Consider the following 18951-nt stretch of genomic DNA (forward strand, 5'->3'; position numbering starts at 1 on the left):
ATATGTCAACTAAGTACATAAAACCATTGCCCATAATACCAACAGCCTTAACTCTCAATAGTGTCAGGTCACTTGGAAATAGTCAAGTTCTATTCTATAGTCCTGTTCTAAGCTACAGGAGTTTGTCATGATGCTCTCAATGTGAAAAATCATCTCACACTAAGATCCTAGGCTATGTGAATTAATCATGATGCACTCAATATGGCAAACCATCTCACAACAGAAATGAATACATTCACACAGTAACATATAAAGACAACAATGGATGACTGTTATTGGAATTGAAGTAAATAAATAAATAAATACATACATACATAAATCAGCAAAGCATAATGAAGGTTCAAACTCAGTTCTTAATGTTTCTAGAAACATTACATTTATTTCCTTTATTTATTTCCTTTGTCTTTTTTTCAGCTTGTGCTACTTACTTTTTTGTTGCAGTGATAAAACACCATGACAGAAAGTTGCTTACACACACACACACACACACACACACACACACACACACACACACATGGGTGGAGGGAGAGCTTATTCTGATTTACAGCTCCAAAAAGAGCATATGTAATGGAAGCTATGGCAGCATGTTTCAGAGCTGGAAGCTGAGAGGTCACATCTCCCAACAATAAATGAGAAGCAAAGAACGTAGTAGGATGAGGCTATGAACTCCTAAAACCCACCTCCAATGTCATACTTTCTAGAGCAAGATTAGATAACTTCACCAAATATCTAGATATGAAATGTTAAAATACTTGAGCCTAAAGGGGATAGTTCTTATTCAAACCACTACAGTATGTGTGGGCACATGAATACCACAGCACATGTGGGGGGAAATCAGAGAACAACTTAAAGACAGTTGTCCTTTTCTTCAACTAGGTTGGTTAAAGAGATCAAATAAGATTGTCAGGTTTCACAGCACCTTTATCCACTGAGCCATCTTCTCAGTCCTATAGCAACGTCATAAATAAGACAAACTACATGCTTAAAAAGTCTGGGTAAGTAAAGTGTAATTACTCAAGACTCAGCCAAGTATTCACTCAAGTATTAGTGAAGATGTGCTGGGGCTTTCCTAGTAATAAGGCAGATACTGACAAAAAGGGTACATAAGACCTGTCTCATAACAGCCTGGATTTAATATGGGAGATAAAATGTAAACTCACAAAAAAAAAATTTTGCAGGTGCACCATGATTATGGAGGAGATCAAGCAATGGTCTATTACAGAATGCAAAATATGAATGGAAGCCAAACAAGTGAACAAAGACCATTTCAGTTCAAAGACAAGGAAGATGCAAAAAGATCTGATGTTGTAGAAGTTGCAGAAGTACTTGAAAGGGAATCAAGAGGTATGTGGGACTCAAAACATGACAGCCTCCCAGAGCCACAGCAAGCAAGGGTTGAACATTTATACTGAGTGAAGGGAGAAATTTCTGAAAAACTTTGAGCTACACTAGGTATGACTCATGTTCACTTGAGATAATTCAGGTAGTTTCATGAAGGACAGGTTTTGGAGATTCCTGGAAACCAAGTAAAGAAATAACTTTTTAAAATAAAGGAGTGACTATCAATCATTAGCCAATCCTGCTGACAGCTGATAGTAATAGAAGTCTTACTGCACTGAATGCAAGAAAGAGAATAAGTATGAAGCTTTTAATAGATGCTAGAGCTATATTGGAATATTTTGGCAAAATATTAGCATATTTTAAACTATAAAAATTATTTAAACATTTTCATAAACAAATGTTATTCAAATATTCACACAGCAAAAATAAAATATAAGTTGCAAAAGACTAGAGAGACAGTTCAGAGGCCAGTAACACTGGCCACCCATCCAAAGGACCAAAGTAAAGTTCCCAGTACTCAAGTTGGGTCACTCACTTCGGCTTGTAAGTCCAGCTCCAGGGGTCTGATGCTCTTCTCTGTCCTCTTTAATCAACTTCAGTCACATGTCCATCACTCCCCCCCACACATAATTAAAAATAAATAAGTTTAATAAATCTACAACAAAATTGAACATGTAACATAGAAAGCTTTCAAAATTTGACACAAGATAACAAGTAGAAAAAGATTAAGAAACTAATATCAATAGGAAATTACAGGTGATTTAATATCAACTGAGTAAGAAAGAACAGAATAACCTCATTCACATACACACAATGTCTACAGTTTTTCACATTTATAAAATTTATAATAATTAATTGGAGATTTGTATGATGCATTGAGCAAGAAAGTTAAAAATCCCCAAAGGTGTACATAATCTAATTCATTTATAGGAGATAAGGACTCTCTACAAGGAATTGATCCTTACCTCTCTATGACAGGATTTCAATTACTTTTGACTGTTTTCATATTTAAGAGTAAAGTTATTGAGAGATATTTTAAGTGTAGTTTAACACAAACATTATAAAGACCTAATAATGAACCTTAATTTATCCAATATTACATATTTATGTCAAACAAGCATTGTCAAATACTCACACTTGCTCATAGAGTTTCTATTGAATTTCTTCTTTTATCGCTGATTAAGAAAATGCTCTACATAGCATGATCTTATGGAGGCATTTTCTCAAGTGAGACTCATTCCTCTCTGATGACTGTAGCTTATGTCAAATTGACATAAAGCCAGCCAACACAAGAAGGTAACTAATTTATCTTCTTGGGTTTTCAAGCAAATTTGATCTCATGATATCTCTCAACCCGTAGAGAAGTATTAGAAACTCAAAGAGTAAATCAAACCATCTAGCCAAGTTTTTTTTCAAACAACAAAGTCAATGTGTTCATGTCTTCATAGTCTTCCATTTTTTCAAAAATGTATTGGTTTTCTGAATAGTTGATACAATGCATTATAATCATATTCATTCATTTCCATGGCACTGCCCACATCCACCACACTTCTCTATCACCCAACTTTGTGTCCTTATTTTAAAGAAATGTTTATGAATGCTTTTAATGTGATAAAAGATACATTAAAGAAACATAGAATGTGATAATTTTATTATTTTAAGTGCATAATTCGCTCACATTAACTTTGCTCATACTATTACAAACTCAATGTACTTCTAGAAATTTTCAGTCATTCCAAATCAAATCTTTTTGTCCATTAAATAATGAGTCCCTACTCTTCTTTACTATGGAGTAATATCTCAGTTTTGTAGGCACAGTTTTTAACCCATTAAGTCCAATTTATCCAACTCACATTCTCTAGGCTGTCTGGTCTTCCCCTGAAGCATGATTAGTTTACCAAAGGTTCCACACTTAATTGCTTCTCCCTCTCCCAACAACTGACAATAGTTCATAGGCAAGGTGTTTGAATTTATACCAACCTTGCCTCTGTGTGCTGACATTTGATCATGATTGAGCTTGCATGGACCTTGTACACACAGTAACAACTACTATACGTTCCTATGTACAGGATCTGGATGAACAGCTCCAGCAGTTAACTAGGTGAGCATGGGCAATGCAAGGTTTTATTCTTATTAGATCAACTTTGTTTAACATGGAAAAGCCGCTTTAAATTGGTGGGGCCCACTAAAATAGGGTCTTAATGAATGCAGGAAAATGTGTGTCCCTATGCAAGCCTTGCTCAAGCAAAAAGTTGTTCTGATGAAAAGAAAATCTGATTTATCATAGATGATAAGTATTAGTAGGTTTCAATCTGAATGTCATTCTCTTTCTTAATATTTATTAATATTTTAGCAAAATTCCACCAGTTCTAAAATATATAAACTAAGGTTTCTCTACTTCTGTACCAGTTCTTTTGAGAGCATGGGGCTTCCCCTCTTTCATTTTCCTCTGCCCCCTCCCTTAGCCTGTTTGTGGTTGTAAAACTTTTCCTGTCTTTGATTAAGGAGCAGCAAAAAATATATAAGTCACCACAGGTTGACTGAGCCGCTCAACATAGATTTCCCACCCATTGTCTCCCATGAAAGCTTTGTACTCTGGATCCCCTGAAACATGTTGGAGGTGGAATCTCTTCTTCCAGACCCATTTGAATTAACCTCTTCCCTAGGGCCCTGAGAATGGGGTCTAAGAGTGAGGAGAGATCACATCAGGTGATCTGCTGCTGAGCTGGAAGTGAGACTGGAGGATTGGATTTGGAAGAGAGTCAGAGAGTGGAGACCTAGAACCGCCCTACCTGCTTGCAAACCTACTTGATCCTCTTATGGGATTGGCTTGGAGGTTCTCAAGGATGATGGAGTTGGAGACAGAGACAACAGGATGAGTTAGAAAGAAGAATGAAGGAAGGAATCCAGTGAAGAAGGGGAAGCTGCATTCAAATGAACTGCTGAAATTTTAATTTTCTTTTTACTATTATCTCTTTGAAGCCTCTTTGTTATCTCAGAGATACAAAGGGGGTAGATCTGGATGGGAGGGGAGGAGTAGAAAGAGGGGAAACTGTAATCAGGGTATATTATATATATTAAAACTATTTTAATAAAAGAAAAAAGAAAGGTAGCAGAAAGATCACATCATTTTTGAAAAATATCCAATGAATGCTATGAAAATCCCCATAAATGTAGGCATTTCACACAGACCACTATCTCAGTCTGTCAGTCTGTCTGTCTCTCTTCTCTCTATATACTTCCTTCAAAAAGGCCATTTTCTCCTTCCTTCCTCCAATAAATCTCTTCTGTGAGATCTGTTGTGTGGTACGGTCTCTGCAACAGTCCCAAAGTACTCCTCCTAAACCCTAACTTGGTGCCTGAGGCTTTGTAGGATCTTCTGGTGCCTGTGCCCTTCAGGTTTAAATCACACTGGAATACTATTCTTTATCTCTAGTCTGTCTGCGGTAAACTTACATGCCAACTCACTAATTTCTGGGTCCTCTATCCATTACTGGCAATTGGTAGTGATTCCAGTCACTGGTACTCTTGGAAATGGAGGTACACATCTCTGATCATTTCCCTTGGATGAAGCTTCAGTTTTTAGCTCAGTTTTTGCCTTTTGGTTTCATTCAAAAGCCCTGATATCAGGTGTCAAGTCTCTCCTCTTAAGCTACTGGACCCAGGCTACTGAGAAGCAGACCTACTGAACAGCTTGTGACTTCTGCATTGGGTCTCTCTGGGTCCTAGGGATGACTTGGACTCCAGCCCATGGAACTTCCCTCTTGTTCACCCAAGGGAACTGTGTCATCTATTCCTCCTTGCTCCCCTTTGGGATGCCTCTTATAGTACTTCCAACCACTTAGCCTAACATCTGCCTTAAGGCTCTCTAAACTTATCAGCCTTTGCAATTGAATCTGGTCTTGCTTCAGTCCGACTTAGAAGGGGGAACAAAATAATCACAGGAGTTACAGGGAGGGAGGGATATGGAGAGAGATCAGAACGGAAAGGTAAAAGAGGGCAGGATCAGATGTGGAAGGAGACAGGGGAGAAGTACAGAGGGCCAGGAAATTGAACAGAGGTGTATAGCACTGGGGAATGGGGAACTTTAGCCACTAGAGTAGCCACTAGAAAATCGCAAATTTCAGGGAAGAAAGGGGTTCCCAGGACCCAATGTGGGTGATATTAGATGAAATAGCCAACAAAGGGGAGATAGAAACTGTAGAGACCATATCCGTGATTAGGCACAGCCTCCGGTTTATGGATGGTGCCAACCACCATCTCAAAAATATTAATGCAGAATTGCTCCTTTCTAAAGGAAATGCAGAGATAAAGAATTGAGCAGAGACTAAAGGAAAGGCCATACAGAGACTATCCCACCTATGGATCCATCACATCTGCAGACACCAAACCCAGACACTATTGCAGATGCCCATAAATGCTTGCTGGCAGAAGCCTGATATAGCTGTCCTTTGAGAGGCTCTGCCAGAGCCTGACCAATACAGATGTGGATGCTCATAGCCAACCATCATACTGAGCACAGGGACTGCAATGGAGAAGTTAGGGGAAGGGATGAAGAAGCTGAAAGGGTTTGCAACCCCATAGGAAGAACAATATCAACCATCCAGACTCCTGGGAGCTCCCAGAGACTAAAGAGTACTCATGGAGGGATTCATGGCTCCAGCTGCTTATGTAGCAGAAGATTGCCTTATCTACATCAATGGGAGGGGAGTCCCTTGGTCCTGTGGAGACTGGATGCCCCAGCATAGGGGAATACTATGATGATGGGGCAGGAGTCGCTGGGTGAGTTCGGGGAGCTCCCTCATAGAAGCAAGGGGAGGGGGAATGGTCTAACACATACACACACACACACATACATACACACACACACACACACACACACACACACACACACACACACACACAGTTTAATAGTTCAGTCTTTAACTTACAGTTGGAGAATCTGTAAGCTTCCTGCAAAGTGGGAGCTGGAAATGTATCTGGGCATGGGGAGAACAAAGGAGGAGGCTAGCTGCAGTGTGCACACACCCAGCACAAACCTGTTCTTCCCGGCAGCACACATTCCAAACCAAGCTGCTGATTTAATTCTTCTAAGGTACTATTTACTTGTGAGGTTGACCAAATCCTAGAGTCTCCTTCTTCAGCCGTTGCTCTCCTCTGGCCTGTTCTACCCTCTTCATGTGTTTCTCTGGCTTCTGCAGCCTGCTCTGCTTCTGGCCTGCTAGACCCACTGAAACATCTCCCTCTCTCCTGCTCTTTCCTAGCTTTCTCTCACCTTCCCCAAGGAGCTGCAGTTCTGCCTGCAACAGCCTGGCAACTTTTTTTTTTCTCATTTCCTCTCTTTCAGAGCTGCCTGCTTCCTCTCTTGCTCTCTCTCCCTCTCCTAAACTCCTCCTCCCTCTTTTTTCCCCCTTCTCCTTTCTCTCTCCCTCTCCTTTTCTCTCTCCCTCTCCCTCCCCCTCCCCTCCCTCTTTCTTTCTTTGTCTCTGTCTGTCTCTCTGTCTCTCTCTGTCTCTCTCCCTCTCCTTCTCCCTCTGTCTCTCCCTCCCTCTCCCTCTCCCTCTCCCTCTGCCTCTGCCTCCCTTCCCCCTCCTTCTTTCCCTCCCCCCTCCCTCCCTCCCTCTCCCCCTCCCTCCCTCTGTCTCCCTCCCTCTCTCCCCCTCCCTCTCCCCCCCTCTCTCTTCCTGTGCTTGTACTTTGTGAATTTCCTTACCTCTCCCTCCCACTAAGAGCTGCCCACTGTAGTTTTCAGTTCCTGGTTGTTTCTCCTTGTTCCTTTACAGTTGTGCTCCTTGTTCTAAGTCTTAAGTGTCTCTCTAGCTCTGGAGCCAGACTCTCTGTCCAGGAGTTACCACCATGTGGACAGCTTTCTCTCTTCGCTTTGGCTTTCTGTACCCCTTTTGGTCTACCTACTAAGGACACTTACTGGCTCTCCTTTTCCCTGCAGTGTCATGGCTATCTCTGTCTCTAGCCGGCATCCACAGACTTACTTTTATTACAACAGGATGACCTCATTACAGATCAGTGGTCAACATCTGGCAAACTTGATTTCCAAATTCTCACAAACAACTGCTACTGTTACTGCACAGACAAATGATCCCCAAACTTTTTTTTTTCAAATTGTTTTCATTCGCCTTACATCCCAATCACAGCCCTGTTGTCCCAGTCCTGCCCCTTACAAGTCCCTCTGCCCATTAAGCCCTCACCTTCTCCTCAGAAAAGGGGAAGCTCTTGTTGGGAACCACCCTACTCTGGGTTCTAACCCCAGTAGGACTAAGCACTTCCTCTCTCTCTAAGATCCAAGCAGGCAGTCCAGGCAGGGGAATGGGATCCAGTGGCAGGCAACAGAGTCAGAGACAGCTCTCATTTTAATTGTTAGGAAACCCACATGAAGACCAAGCTGCACATCTGCTATAAATGTAGGGTGTGGGGGCTAGGTTGAGCCTCTGCATGCTCTTTGGCTGGTGGTTCAGTCTCTGTGAGCCCCCATGGGCCCAGATTATTTGACTCTGTAGGTCTTCTTGTAGTGTGTTTGACCCCTCATGCTTGTTCAACTCTATTTCCCTCTATTCCATAAGACTACTAGCATAAGTATAATAATATACTTATACTAGCATAAGCTCATAGCATAATATATGGGTCTCTGTATCTGTTTCCATCTGCTGCTAGGTTCTTGTCTGCAAGCATAGCTATTGGCATTAGAGCCTCCAAAATCCATGACCTCACATAGGCAGGCCTCACAGCCTTGTTGCCAAGGCAACAGCCACCATATTCCTAGAATCCTTTGGGCTCACCTCCCACCTTTACCTGCGGCCACCACCTCACCACCCACATGTATGTGGGGAACGCTCCTCCCTCGCTCTCTCTCTCTCCCCCCTTCTCTTTCCACCATGACCCTGTCTCTCTCTCCTAATTAAACCTCTTACACGTGGAACTCTTTGGGCCTAGTGTGCTTTGTCCTGATGCGAGCCGTTCTAACACATCATTTGGTTTCGAGACCCAGGAATTTGGAGGTTCCATCAACAGCCACTGCGGAGCTACATAGTCGTACCACCAACTGGCAACTGTGGCTGCTGTGAGTATAAAAGTTCGAAGCCCCCTCAGCTAGTGGCTATGAGAATTGCAGGCTTTCATCAATGGAGCTGCCACCACCACCAAATCCTAGCCGCCTCAGCTGAGCCACTCACCACGCACTGCGCGACATATGAACTTCTACCACTTGAGCTGTGGCCACCTGGTCTGTCTTGTGGGGCTAATTTCTGCTAGGGGCCCACACCTACACATTCAGTTTCACGTTTCTATTTACCAGTCTGCTATAATTCTCATACAGACACCAGCATAGTAATTGGTAGGATCAGTCTGCAGGAGGGCCTTTAGTTTCCAAGATAGATTGTGGCCAGCTTTCTCTGGTAACTACGGGGTTTGCATTTTACAGCTATGCCTCCCAGCTGACATACAAGTTAGGACATCTACCCACTGGGTGACCATTCCCTTGAAAGCAGCTCTCATTTCCTTCTCCTTCCAGGCTCTTGCAGCCATTTCAAGAAATCCCTAGTGCCAGGGTAGGGTTGCTTTCCACAGTAAGCCCAGGGCTTACTAGGTAGCCACTAGGGAACCCTCGTGATGACTTGGGCCACTAGCCTGACTGATTTCTTTTTGGTATTTGGACCGTTTTGGGGATGCCAGTACAAATAGTCTAATAACCCCTCAATGGGTGCTGAGATGTCTTCAAATGTACCTCCAGGCACCCCCCTGGGAGGTCTCCTGGAAAATCTCAAATCTTTGAAGCTAACACCTGACTTAAAATCATCAAAATTAATATATCTCTGCAATAAGGTTTAGATTCAGTACCAGCTAGTTCAAAATGGCCACCTAATGGTACCTTAGATACAACTATTTTAAGGGATCTTAATACATACTGCCAGCATACTGATAAATGGAGGGAGGTCCTCTATATCCCCTATATCTATCTATCTTTGCTCTTCTTGTTCCCCAACCCAACTTCTCTTAGCCATGAAATCTATACAACCTCCACTAGATGATGCTACAATGATAGATCCAGCTAATGAACCACCTCCTTCCTGTCTCCATGCTGCTGAAAACCCAAACTGTTGCCTCAGTTTCTCCTTCTCACCAAGATATTCCAGAGCTTGTTAGCTCTACCTCTCCATACCCCTTCCCTTCTTCTGTGCCAGCTGTGGGTCACTCCAAGCATCCCACATTGGCAGCTACCTTCACTCCTCCTGTAACCTGCTCTAAGGTCACAGCCGAACCCCCAAGTCCTTCCTCCCCAGAGACATTTGACCCAGCAACAGTCCTACCTCTAAGGGAAGTTTCTGGGTAGATGGCCTTGTCAAAGTACATCTTCCTTTCTTACTTGGTGAACTTCCTCATATAGAAAACAGGCTGGGTTCCTATACTTCTAACACTTCCAAGTTTATTAAAGAGTTCCAGTATATCACTCAGTCTTATAGCTTGACTTTCCATGATGTTCACGTGACTCTTACTAATAATTTACTTCCTGAGGAACACAGAAGAGTCTGGGAAGAGGCATGCAGATGGAATTCACCAAACAGATGGTACATACCCAATTGGCTCTGAGACAGTGCTGGACCATGATCCCCTGTGGAATTACAATTCCACAGGTGGTATTTTAGCCAGAGATAGGTTTATTACATGCCCTCTGGCCAGTCTTAGAAAAGTGGACTTAAAGCCAGTAAATTTTGAAAAACTCCAAGAGGTTGTCCAGGACAAGCAGGAATATCCACCTCAATTTTTAGAACGCCTTACAAAGGCTTTATTACAGCATACCAATATAGTCCCTGAAAACCCAGAAGGTAAGCAACTTCTGATGACCTACTTCTTTTCCCAGAGCTACCCAACATAAGAGCTAAACTTAAAAAAAATGTAGAGGGGACCCCGAACTCCATAGGCAGAAGTCTTAGTGCTGGCCTTCAAAGTGTACCATGGGAGAGATGACAAAGTCCACAAACAAAAATACCATATGCTGGCAAAGGTTGTCCGATCAACCCCAGCCACTACCCTGGACTCATGGTCTTCTAAAACTCAGAGACCACCAGGTACCTGCTACAAATGTGTTCAAAAAAGTCATTGGGCAAATGCCTGCCCTAACATCTGCAAGCCAAGGGGGCCATGCCATAGGTGCCATCAAGAGAGCTGTTGATTGCCCTCATGTTATGCAGAACAGGGGAATGTCACTCCCAGATGACCTTCCAACTGATCTCTTAGGCTTGACTATGGCCAACTGAGGAAACCTGAGCTCCCCTGACCTAACCACTGCTATCGCTAGCAGGGAGCCCCAGGTAGATATTGTGGTATGTGGGTGGCTCATCTCTTTCCTTTTGAACACTGGAGCCACTTACTTGGTCCTGATGGAGTTTTGGGGACCCATTTCTCCTCATTTTCCTGTTGTTGGGATAGGAGGACAACCTTACTTCCCTCACCAGACTCCAAGAGTTAGTTGCATTTTAGGGGTGTTCCTCTCACCCATTCCTTTTTGGTAGTGCCAACATACCCTGTCCCCTTATTAGGAAGGGATCTTCTAGCTAGGCTGGGAGCCTCTATTTCCTTTGCTCCCCACATTAACCTAAACCCAAGCTTGCCAGCAGTTCCTCTGCTCCTTCTTCTAGCCAGACAACCTACTAACACTACCATGTTATTTCCTTTACCAGCTTCTCAGGTAGATCCCTGTGTCTGGGATGTCCAGAACCCCTCTGTTGCTAAATATCATTCTTCTGTTGTCATCCAATTACTGGACTCTAACCAGGTACATAACCCAAGCTCAATACCTCCCTGCCATCTCCAGAACCTCAGGGGACTTAAGCCTACTATTTCTGACCTCTTGAGAAAAAAACTCCTTCGCCCCACCTCTTTCCCCTTTAACATCCTTATACTAGCAGTTAAGGAGCCTAATGGTAACTATGACCTGGTTCAAGACCTCAGGCACATTAATTCTACAGTGGTTCCTCTCCATCCTGTTGTGGCTAACCCTTAAACACTTCTTTCCACTATCCCCTCAGGGACTTCCCATTTCTCAGTCCTCAAGGATGCATTTTTCTCTTTCCCTATAGATGCCCAGTCACAAAACCTATTTGCCTTTACTGGGACAGATCCTGATACCCACTTTTCTACCCAACTCACCTGGACTGTTCTACCTCAGGGGTTCCAGGACAGCCCACATCTATTTGGTCAGGCCCTGCCTTCTGACTTACTATTCTTGTCTCTCCCTAAATCGAAGTTTATACTTTACATAGACCATGTCCTTCTCTGTAGCCCCTCTCTATAAATTAGCCAAGCTGACACCTCTGCTCTTCTAAATTTCCTCTCCGGTCAATGCTACAGGGTCTCACCTTCTAAAGTCCAACTGTCCACCCCTCAGGTCACCTATTTGGGACTAACAGTTACCCCAACCCACAAGGTTATTAACTTAGATAGATAGAATCTCATTCAGTCTCTAACTGTTCCTTCTACAAAGGAGGAGATTTTATCCTTCCTAGGAGTAGCTAGCTTTTTACATTCATGGTCTCCTTCCTTTTCCCTCCTTTCTCATCCCTAATATGAAGCAGCGTTAGTCCCCAGCCATGAACCTCTTCTCAAACCTATTACCAAACCTTTTTTAAAACCTTCAACAGTCTCTTAAGGCCCCAGCTTTACATCTTCCTGACATGACTCATCCTTTTTCCTTCTACATGACTGAAAAAGGGATTTGCCCTTGGAGTCTTAAGTCATCAACTGGGACCCTCTTTTGTACCCGTATTATACTTATAAAAAAACAAAACAAAACAAAACTAGATCTAACCATCCAGGGATGGGCACCTTGCATCTGTACCTTAGCAACCATTGACCTCCTTATTCAAGAGTCAAAAGACAAAAACAAGCAAACAAACAAACAAAAACAAAAACAAACAAAAAAATCCTAACATTTGGGTCACCTATAACTGTCTTCTCTTCTCATAACTCGTCACAGCTCCTAAGTTATAAAGGCTTACAGACTCTACCAAGAAGTTGTTCATCAACTTCTTTAAATTTTAATTATGAGACTTTTCTGTGTCTCTGTGTGAGTATGTGCATGTGTGTGCTGATTTACAAGAAAATGATGTTGTATCATCTTATAGCAGGAGTTATAGGAAGTTGTCAGTCAAAACCTGACCTTGTTCCTGGAAATAAAGTTTTATTAATTACTTGGTCATGTCTCTATCCATCTACATATTTTAATGTATTTTATATTATCTTGATGTGAGGAAACAGAAAAAAATTATACAAGAGAAAACCCTATCCATGTTAATGAACTCATTATATACAGTAGACATCACATATGTTTTGATTTCAGGAAGAACATCCTGTTTCATCTCTTCTTCCTCATAATCTGGAAGGAAGTTATTCCCTGTGTTCACTCAAGTGTTGTAGTAGAGATCACCAATTGTGGTTGGTTTTTTTTTTTTTTACTTTCACAATTTGGAATAGGTATTAAAGTTTGTTCTATGCTTTTCAAAAAAAAAAAACTACTCTTGTTAAACTGTCACAGAAACTTTGCCTTGATTGGGTAGAACTCCTACCTCTGGCTCTTTTTAGGTTATGAGCTCTCCCCAAGAGACCTCTCCTCATCTCTCTCTCTTTGATCTCATGTATGGATGTCCAGTCCTAACTCCTGGTCTTTCACCTAAATGCTATCCCCTCCCAGACCATCTACTTACTCCATTACTTTGCCCCCTTCGTTCTCGCCTGTGGAACTTTGCTGACCACCATCTATCTCAACCTATCTGTCTCCTGTCCACTGCCTATCAACATTGGAGACCAAGTCCTTCTATCTCCTCCAGGTCTTTGGCCCTCACCACTCTCCCCTGAATGGCAGGGCCCTTTTAATGTAATTCTTGTGACCTCTACAGCTGCTAAACTAGAGGGACTCTCATTGGGTCCATCTGTCTCACCTCAAATATTTCATTCCTCCACCTAAAAATGAGTCTTCTTCATACATATAGATCTTAATAGAACAGCATTCTCTGTTAAGCTCAAGAGGAAAATGAGACTGCCATCTTGTCCCCAATCCCAGAAAATGAAATTACACTCCAGCAGCAGAGCTCTACCTCACTGGATTAGACATGACTTTCTCATCCTCCCCCTGCTGTTGGTTACCATCCAGGGTAGCCCTTACATCTGGAGATTCAAGGTTCAAGAAACCCCCATAGATAACAAACAGTCTTTCCAAATAGAGTCAGGAAACTGCTCCATAGCCAGATGACCAATCCATATTGCTATCATCCCTGTATCTGTAATCCCATCTAAATATTATGGTCTCTATATTTGGTTTCTCTTTGACCAGACAAAAGATTATTGAAGAAAATGGCCAGATGAATATGGGGGCTGCCCATTTGGTCTTGTCAGATACATATGCTAGGATCACTGACCAGTCATTTCTTCTATCAACACTGCAAGACATTCTTTTTCCACATACAAGACCCATAGGATTCCAGGTGAAAGATAGGAGTTGTTAGTAAGTACTACTGTAAAATTCAGTCTGGGTCTCCAGTAAGTACCATCCATATACAGAGAAACTATGTCTCAATTGTCCAACCCCTAGCTATCAGAAAATCAGGGAAAATAATCAGATAGTCCTCTGAGGTCCTTACCTCTTTGACATCACCCCTCATAATGGCACTAACTTGTCATTTCTCCTTTTACTTCAGACCTTGACCTCAGCATACTAACTCCCTAATGTTACCAGATCTGGATGCTTTAAAGATTGCTAGTTATGTGTACCCCCTGGAACTAACTCACAATTGTTACTTACAGCATCTCTGGTGATACTTCCAAGTAAAATTATCTCACTTTTTGTCAGCTGCCCTGACTTCAATGTCACCATGACTCCATACTTTACCTCTGTCCCTCTCTTTGGCTTGGCAGAATGTTTTAAGGCCTCTGGGACTCATTCAGTAGGAACACTGAGCTTCATAGACTGCAATAGAACCATAACCCTGGATGTATCATCTCTGTCACAATACCCTGCAGTCCAAAACCCTTCAATTTTTTGTGACACTCAGGCATATCATCGCCTACCTGCCAGCTGGTCAGGAGTTTACACATTGATACTCCTTTTCCCTGAACTGAAAGTAATCCAGGGAAACAAACCCCTGCCAATCCCAGTTGTAGATATGATAGCTGCCCAACATAAGAGGGCAGTCCAAGTTGTGCCACTCTTGGTTGCTATGGGAATGTCCATAGGTATTGGTACTAGAGTTGTAGGGATAATGACTTTCAAGACCTAATATAATACATTCACTTCCCAATTTAAAAGTGATTTTCTAAAAATGTCTGAAACTGAGCTTACTATCCAAAAACAGATTGATTCTTTTTTATTAGATATTTTCTTTATTTACATGTCATATTTCTCCTTTCCCAGTTTCCCCTCCAAAAAGCAAACAAACAAAAACAAGAACAAACCCCTGTTGCCTACCCCCTCCCCATGCTTGCCACTCCACCTCTCCCACTTATTGGCCCTGGCATTCCCCTGTACTGGGCACAGAACCTTCACAGGGCCAAGGGCCTCTCCTCCCATTGATGATAGACTTTGCCATCCTCTGCTATACACATGCTGCCAGAACAATCAGTCCCACCACGTGTACTCCTTGGTTGGTGGTTTAGTCCCTGGGAGCTCTGAGGGTACTAGTTAGTTCATATTGTTGTTCATCCTAAGGGGCTGCAAACCCTTCAGCTCTTTGGTCCTTTCTCTAACTCCTTCACTGAGGACCCTGTGATAAGTCCAATGAATGGCTGTGAGCCTCTACTTCTGTATTAGTAGGGGACTGTCAGAGCCTCACAGGAGACAGCTGTATAGGCTGGATTGTCCTTTCTTCAGTCTCTGCTCCATAGTTAGTCTCTACAACTCCTTCCGTGGGTATTTTGTTCCCTCTTTTAAGAAGGAATGAAATGTCCACACTTTGATCTACCTTCTTCTTGAGTTTCTTGTGGTTTGTGGGATGTTCTTCCTGTATTCCAAACTTCTGGGCTAATAACCACTTATCAGAGAGTGCATACCATGCATGTTCTTTTGTAATTGGGTTACCTCACTCAGGATGATATTCTCCAGATCCATCCATTTCCCTAAGAATTTCATAAATTCATTGTTTTTAATAGCTGAGTAGTACTCCATTGTGTAGATGAACCACAATTTCTGTATACACTTCTCTGTTGAGGGACATCTGGGTTGTTTCCAGTTTCTGACTATTATAAATAAGGCTACTATGAACATGGTGGAGCATGTGTCCTTATTACATGTTGGAGCATCTTCTGGGTATATGCCCAGGAGTGGTATAGCTGGGTCCTCTGGTAGAACTATGCCCAATTTCCGGAGGAACCACCAAACTGATTTCCAGAGTGGTTGTACCAGCTTGCAATCCCACCAGCAATGAAATAGTGTTCCTCTTTCTCCACAACCTCTCCAGCATCTGCTGTCACCTGAGTTTTTATCCTAGCCAATCTGACTGGTGTACAATATCCTTAGTCATCAGGGAAATACAAATCAAAACAACAGATTGATTCTTTGGCAGCCATGGTGCTTCAGAACAGAGGCTAGATGTTCTGACAGCTAAAGAAGGTGGTCTTTGCCTGTTCCTCCAAGAAGAATGCTGTTTCTATGTCAACCAGTTCGGGGTAGTAAAACATAAGATCCAGGAGCTGCATACAGTCAGACATAAAAAATTTCAGGGACCATGAGATATCCAGTCCTAGGATTTTTGAAAACCCCATATGGAAGTGGATACTCCCTTTTGTAACTCCTCTCTTAGTCATCTTCCTGATGTTATTATTTGCTCCCTGCCTCATTAATCTTGTTTCTACATTCCTTCAATGACAAATACAAAAAATTTCTAACCAAACTACTAATCAGCTCCTGTCACAGGATTACCAGCCACTGCCCACAAAAGAGCCACTGTCCACAGAGGAACCTGATGTGAACATTTACCAAGTAAATTCCGATGGTGAAAGCCAGCTACCTCCCATTGACGATGCCCTTAGACAGCAGAAAGTAGCTTAAGAGACATAATATCCTCATTCCCTTTTCACCATCTGCTTCCCCCTCCCTTTTTCTTTCCTTCTCCTTATAATAACAAGAAGGGAGGTATGTTGGTATCAAAGCCTGGGAAACCCATGACATCACATAGGCATGCCTCACAGACCTGTTGCCAAGGCAACAGCCACCAAATTCCCAGGCTCACCTTCCACCTTTCCCTTCAGCCCACACTCACCACCCATATATATGGGGAACGCTCCTTCCTCATTCTCTCTCCCTCTTCTCTTTCTGCCACCACCCCGGCTCTCTCTCCCAATTAAACCTCTTACACATGGAACTCTATTTGGGCCTTGTGTGGTGGGTGCTGAGGTGAGCTGCTGTTCTAACACATCAATAGCAGAGTCTCATTAATAGTTTGGCTTTCTCCCATGGGATGGGTCTCAACTTGGGCCAGTTTAACAGCAGAAATCAAAGCTTCAGATATATTCTGAGCTCTCTTCATATGTAAAGTCAAGCGACAGGCCTCAGTTTTCTACAGCTACTATTAGGTCTAGACACAATTTACCTTGTTATAAGACTCAGAAAACAGAATTCAAAGTATCATTTTAATATCCCTTTATTTAAAAGAACTGGCTTTTTGATCAACAACCTGTGTGTCTCCTGGTGAATAACTGTATAGAAGAACTTTAAAGTATGAAAGGTCTGAAGATATGATATAGTTCTATAAAAGTATTCTAAGGTATATAAATGCAATTTGTAAGGGTATAAGAATGTGATTTATGAGCCGGGCGGTGGTGGTGCACGTCTTTAATCCTAGCACTTGGGAGGCAGAGGCAGGCGGATTTCCGAGTTTGAGGCCAGCCTGGTCTACAGAGTGAGTTCCAGGACAGCTGGGGCTACAGAGAGAAACCCTGTCTTGAAAAACCAAAGGAAAAAAAAAAGAATGTGATTTATGGTACATGTATCATGAAAAGTGTTTCAGATCTCTTTCATTCTCTATGCTGTTGTTATATTCAGAATTTTAACATTAAACAATGGAGTTCAGATAAGCTATTAATCTAGTTCTGGTAAGTGTAAGGGTTCATGATTCACTGAAGAATGTTACCCCAGACTCAAATAGTATGTAAAAGCAAAGAGTGATTTATTCCCCTGAAGTGAGCTCACAGACCAGATGGAAAGCACATTAGGGGAATTCCAGGGAGGGGTAGGTGATCTCTAGCTTAACCTGTTCACTTTATCTCTAAGGATATTCCAGAACCTTCGCTGGGTCATGACAGGCTGGAGTCTATTCCTGAGGAAGAAAACTACTGCTGACCCATTGTCCCTGCCTCAGGCCAGATGGTGGGGCAGCTTCTGAGACCTGGACTTGCCTGGACTCTAGGAAACAGAGATGTAGGCCTAGGCTCCTGAACTGACAATCTGAAGCCTGTCATGGAGTCAAGTACTGACTACTGTTATCATAGTCACAAGATTTTAAATTCCCTTTGGTTGTCTTCTCAGTATAGACTTAAAAGTGTGTTTCATTGTGCTAAAAACGTCTGTCTAATCTATTTACACCAAGTCTTCTGGAGAGAAGAAAGTGTGTTCATACTTTTAACCCAGAATCATTTTGGGTCCTAAAGCTTCTACTATGACTCACGGGAGTGAGTCCAGAGCTTTTTCTAAAAATGTAGATTTCAGTATAGATTACAAACAATGTTAATGCTAACATATCTGAAAGTTATCTCTTTTTGTAAACTTAAAAAATTCTTGTAAGCTTCAGGTAATCAACTTGAATCCACCTCTCATGGGCCAAACAGGTTCCAGATAAAGACTATCAATCAGCAGCCTGTTTTCGCATCTACCTACTCTGCCTGTCTCTGAGACTCAGAATCAGTGACATGTGAGCTCACGGAGACTGAGGAAGAAAGCAGAAGACCTGCACAGGTCTGAAACAGATGAGACTTCAAAGATGAAAGTACACACACGCCCGCAGCCCTAAACTATTAGCAATCTCCAGTTGATTATTTCTTTAAAAGGAAAATTTAGTTTTCTCCAAGGATGTCTCACTGTAGAAACAAACTACCCTTAAGAATAGGCTGCATATCCAAGATAAATGGCCAACAAAAACCAAAGAGACTCAGTGGAATCATTGTAGTTTCCCTATTACATAATGTCATGCTTTTCTTACTTTCTTTTAGCTTTATCTTATTCTTTTATTTTATCTCTATATTTTCTTCTCTCTTTTTATCCTGGAATTCCTTTGTGTCTATATCATGACTGGCTGCCAAGTTCATGCTTCCATAGGATTCCTGAGGATGCATTGAGTAGGTGTCTCTGTACCTGTGTCTTGTGCCTTTTCTTTGGCTCTTGTCTTTTGCCTTATTTGTTTTGTTCTTTTCTGAGGTGTTAATTTTGTTTAAAAACATGAACAACTAAAATAATATGATTCCTCCAAAAGTTACTAATCCCACATTAACAACTTTCATCGAAAGTGTATTAGAAGAAGTCCAAGGAGAATGAAAGAATGATCGTAACTATGTTCAAAGAAAGAAGAGGACAAAAGGAAAACTTGAATGGATTCTGAGAGAATATAAACACCTAAC

General features: G+C 42.1%; 1 long non-coding RNA gene across 2 annotated transcripts in view; it reads left to right on the top strand.

Moving 5' to 3' along the window:
• The window catches only part of LOC116088039, a 184913-nt gene that overhangs the window by 74517 nt on the left and 91445 nt on the right, over positions 1 to 18951 (top strand). For both annotated transcript variants that reach the window (XR_004117741.1, XR_004117742.1), the window contains exon 3: positions 1179 to 1344. This is a non-coding gene — a long non-coding RNA (uncharacterized LOC116088039). The remainder of the gene's footprint in view (positions 1 to 1178; positions 1345 to 18951) is intronic.

This window comes from Mastomys coucha, unplaced genomic scaffold (genome assembly GCF_008632895.1).
Source record: "Mastomys coucha isolate ucsf_1 unplaced genomic scaffold, UCSF_Mcou_1 pScaffold14, whole genome shotgun sequence".
NCBI classification, from domain to species: domain Eukaryota; kingdom Metazoa; phylum Chordata; class Mammalia; order Rodentia; family Muridae; genus Mastomys; species Mastomys coucha.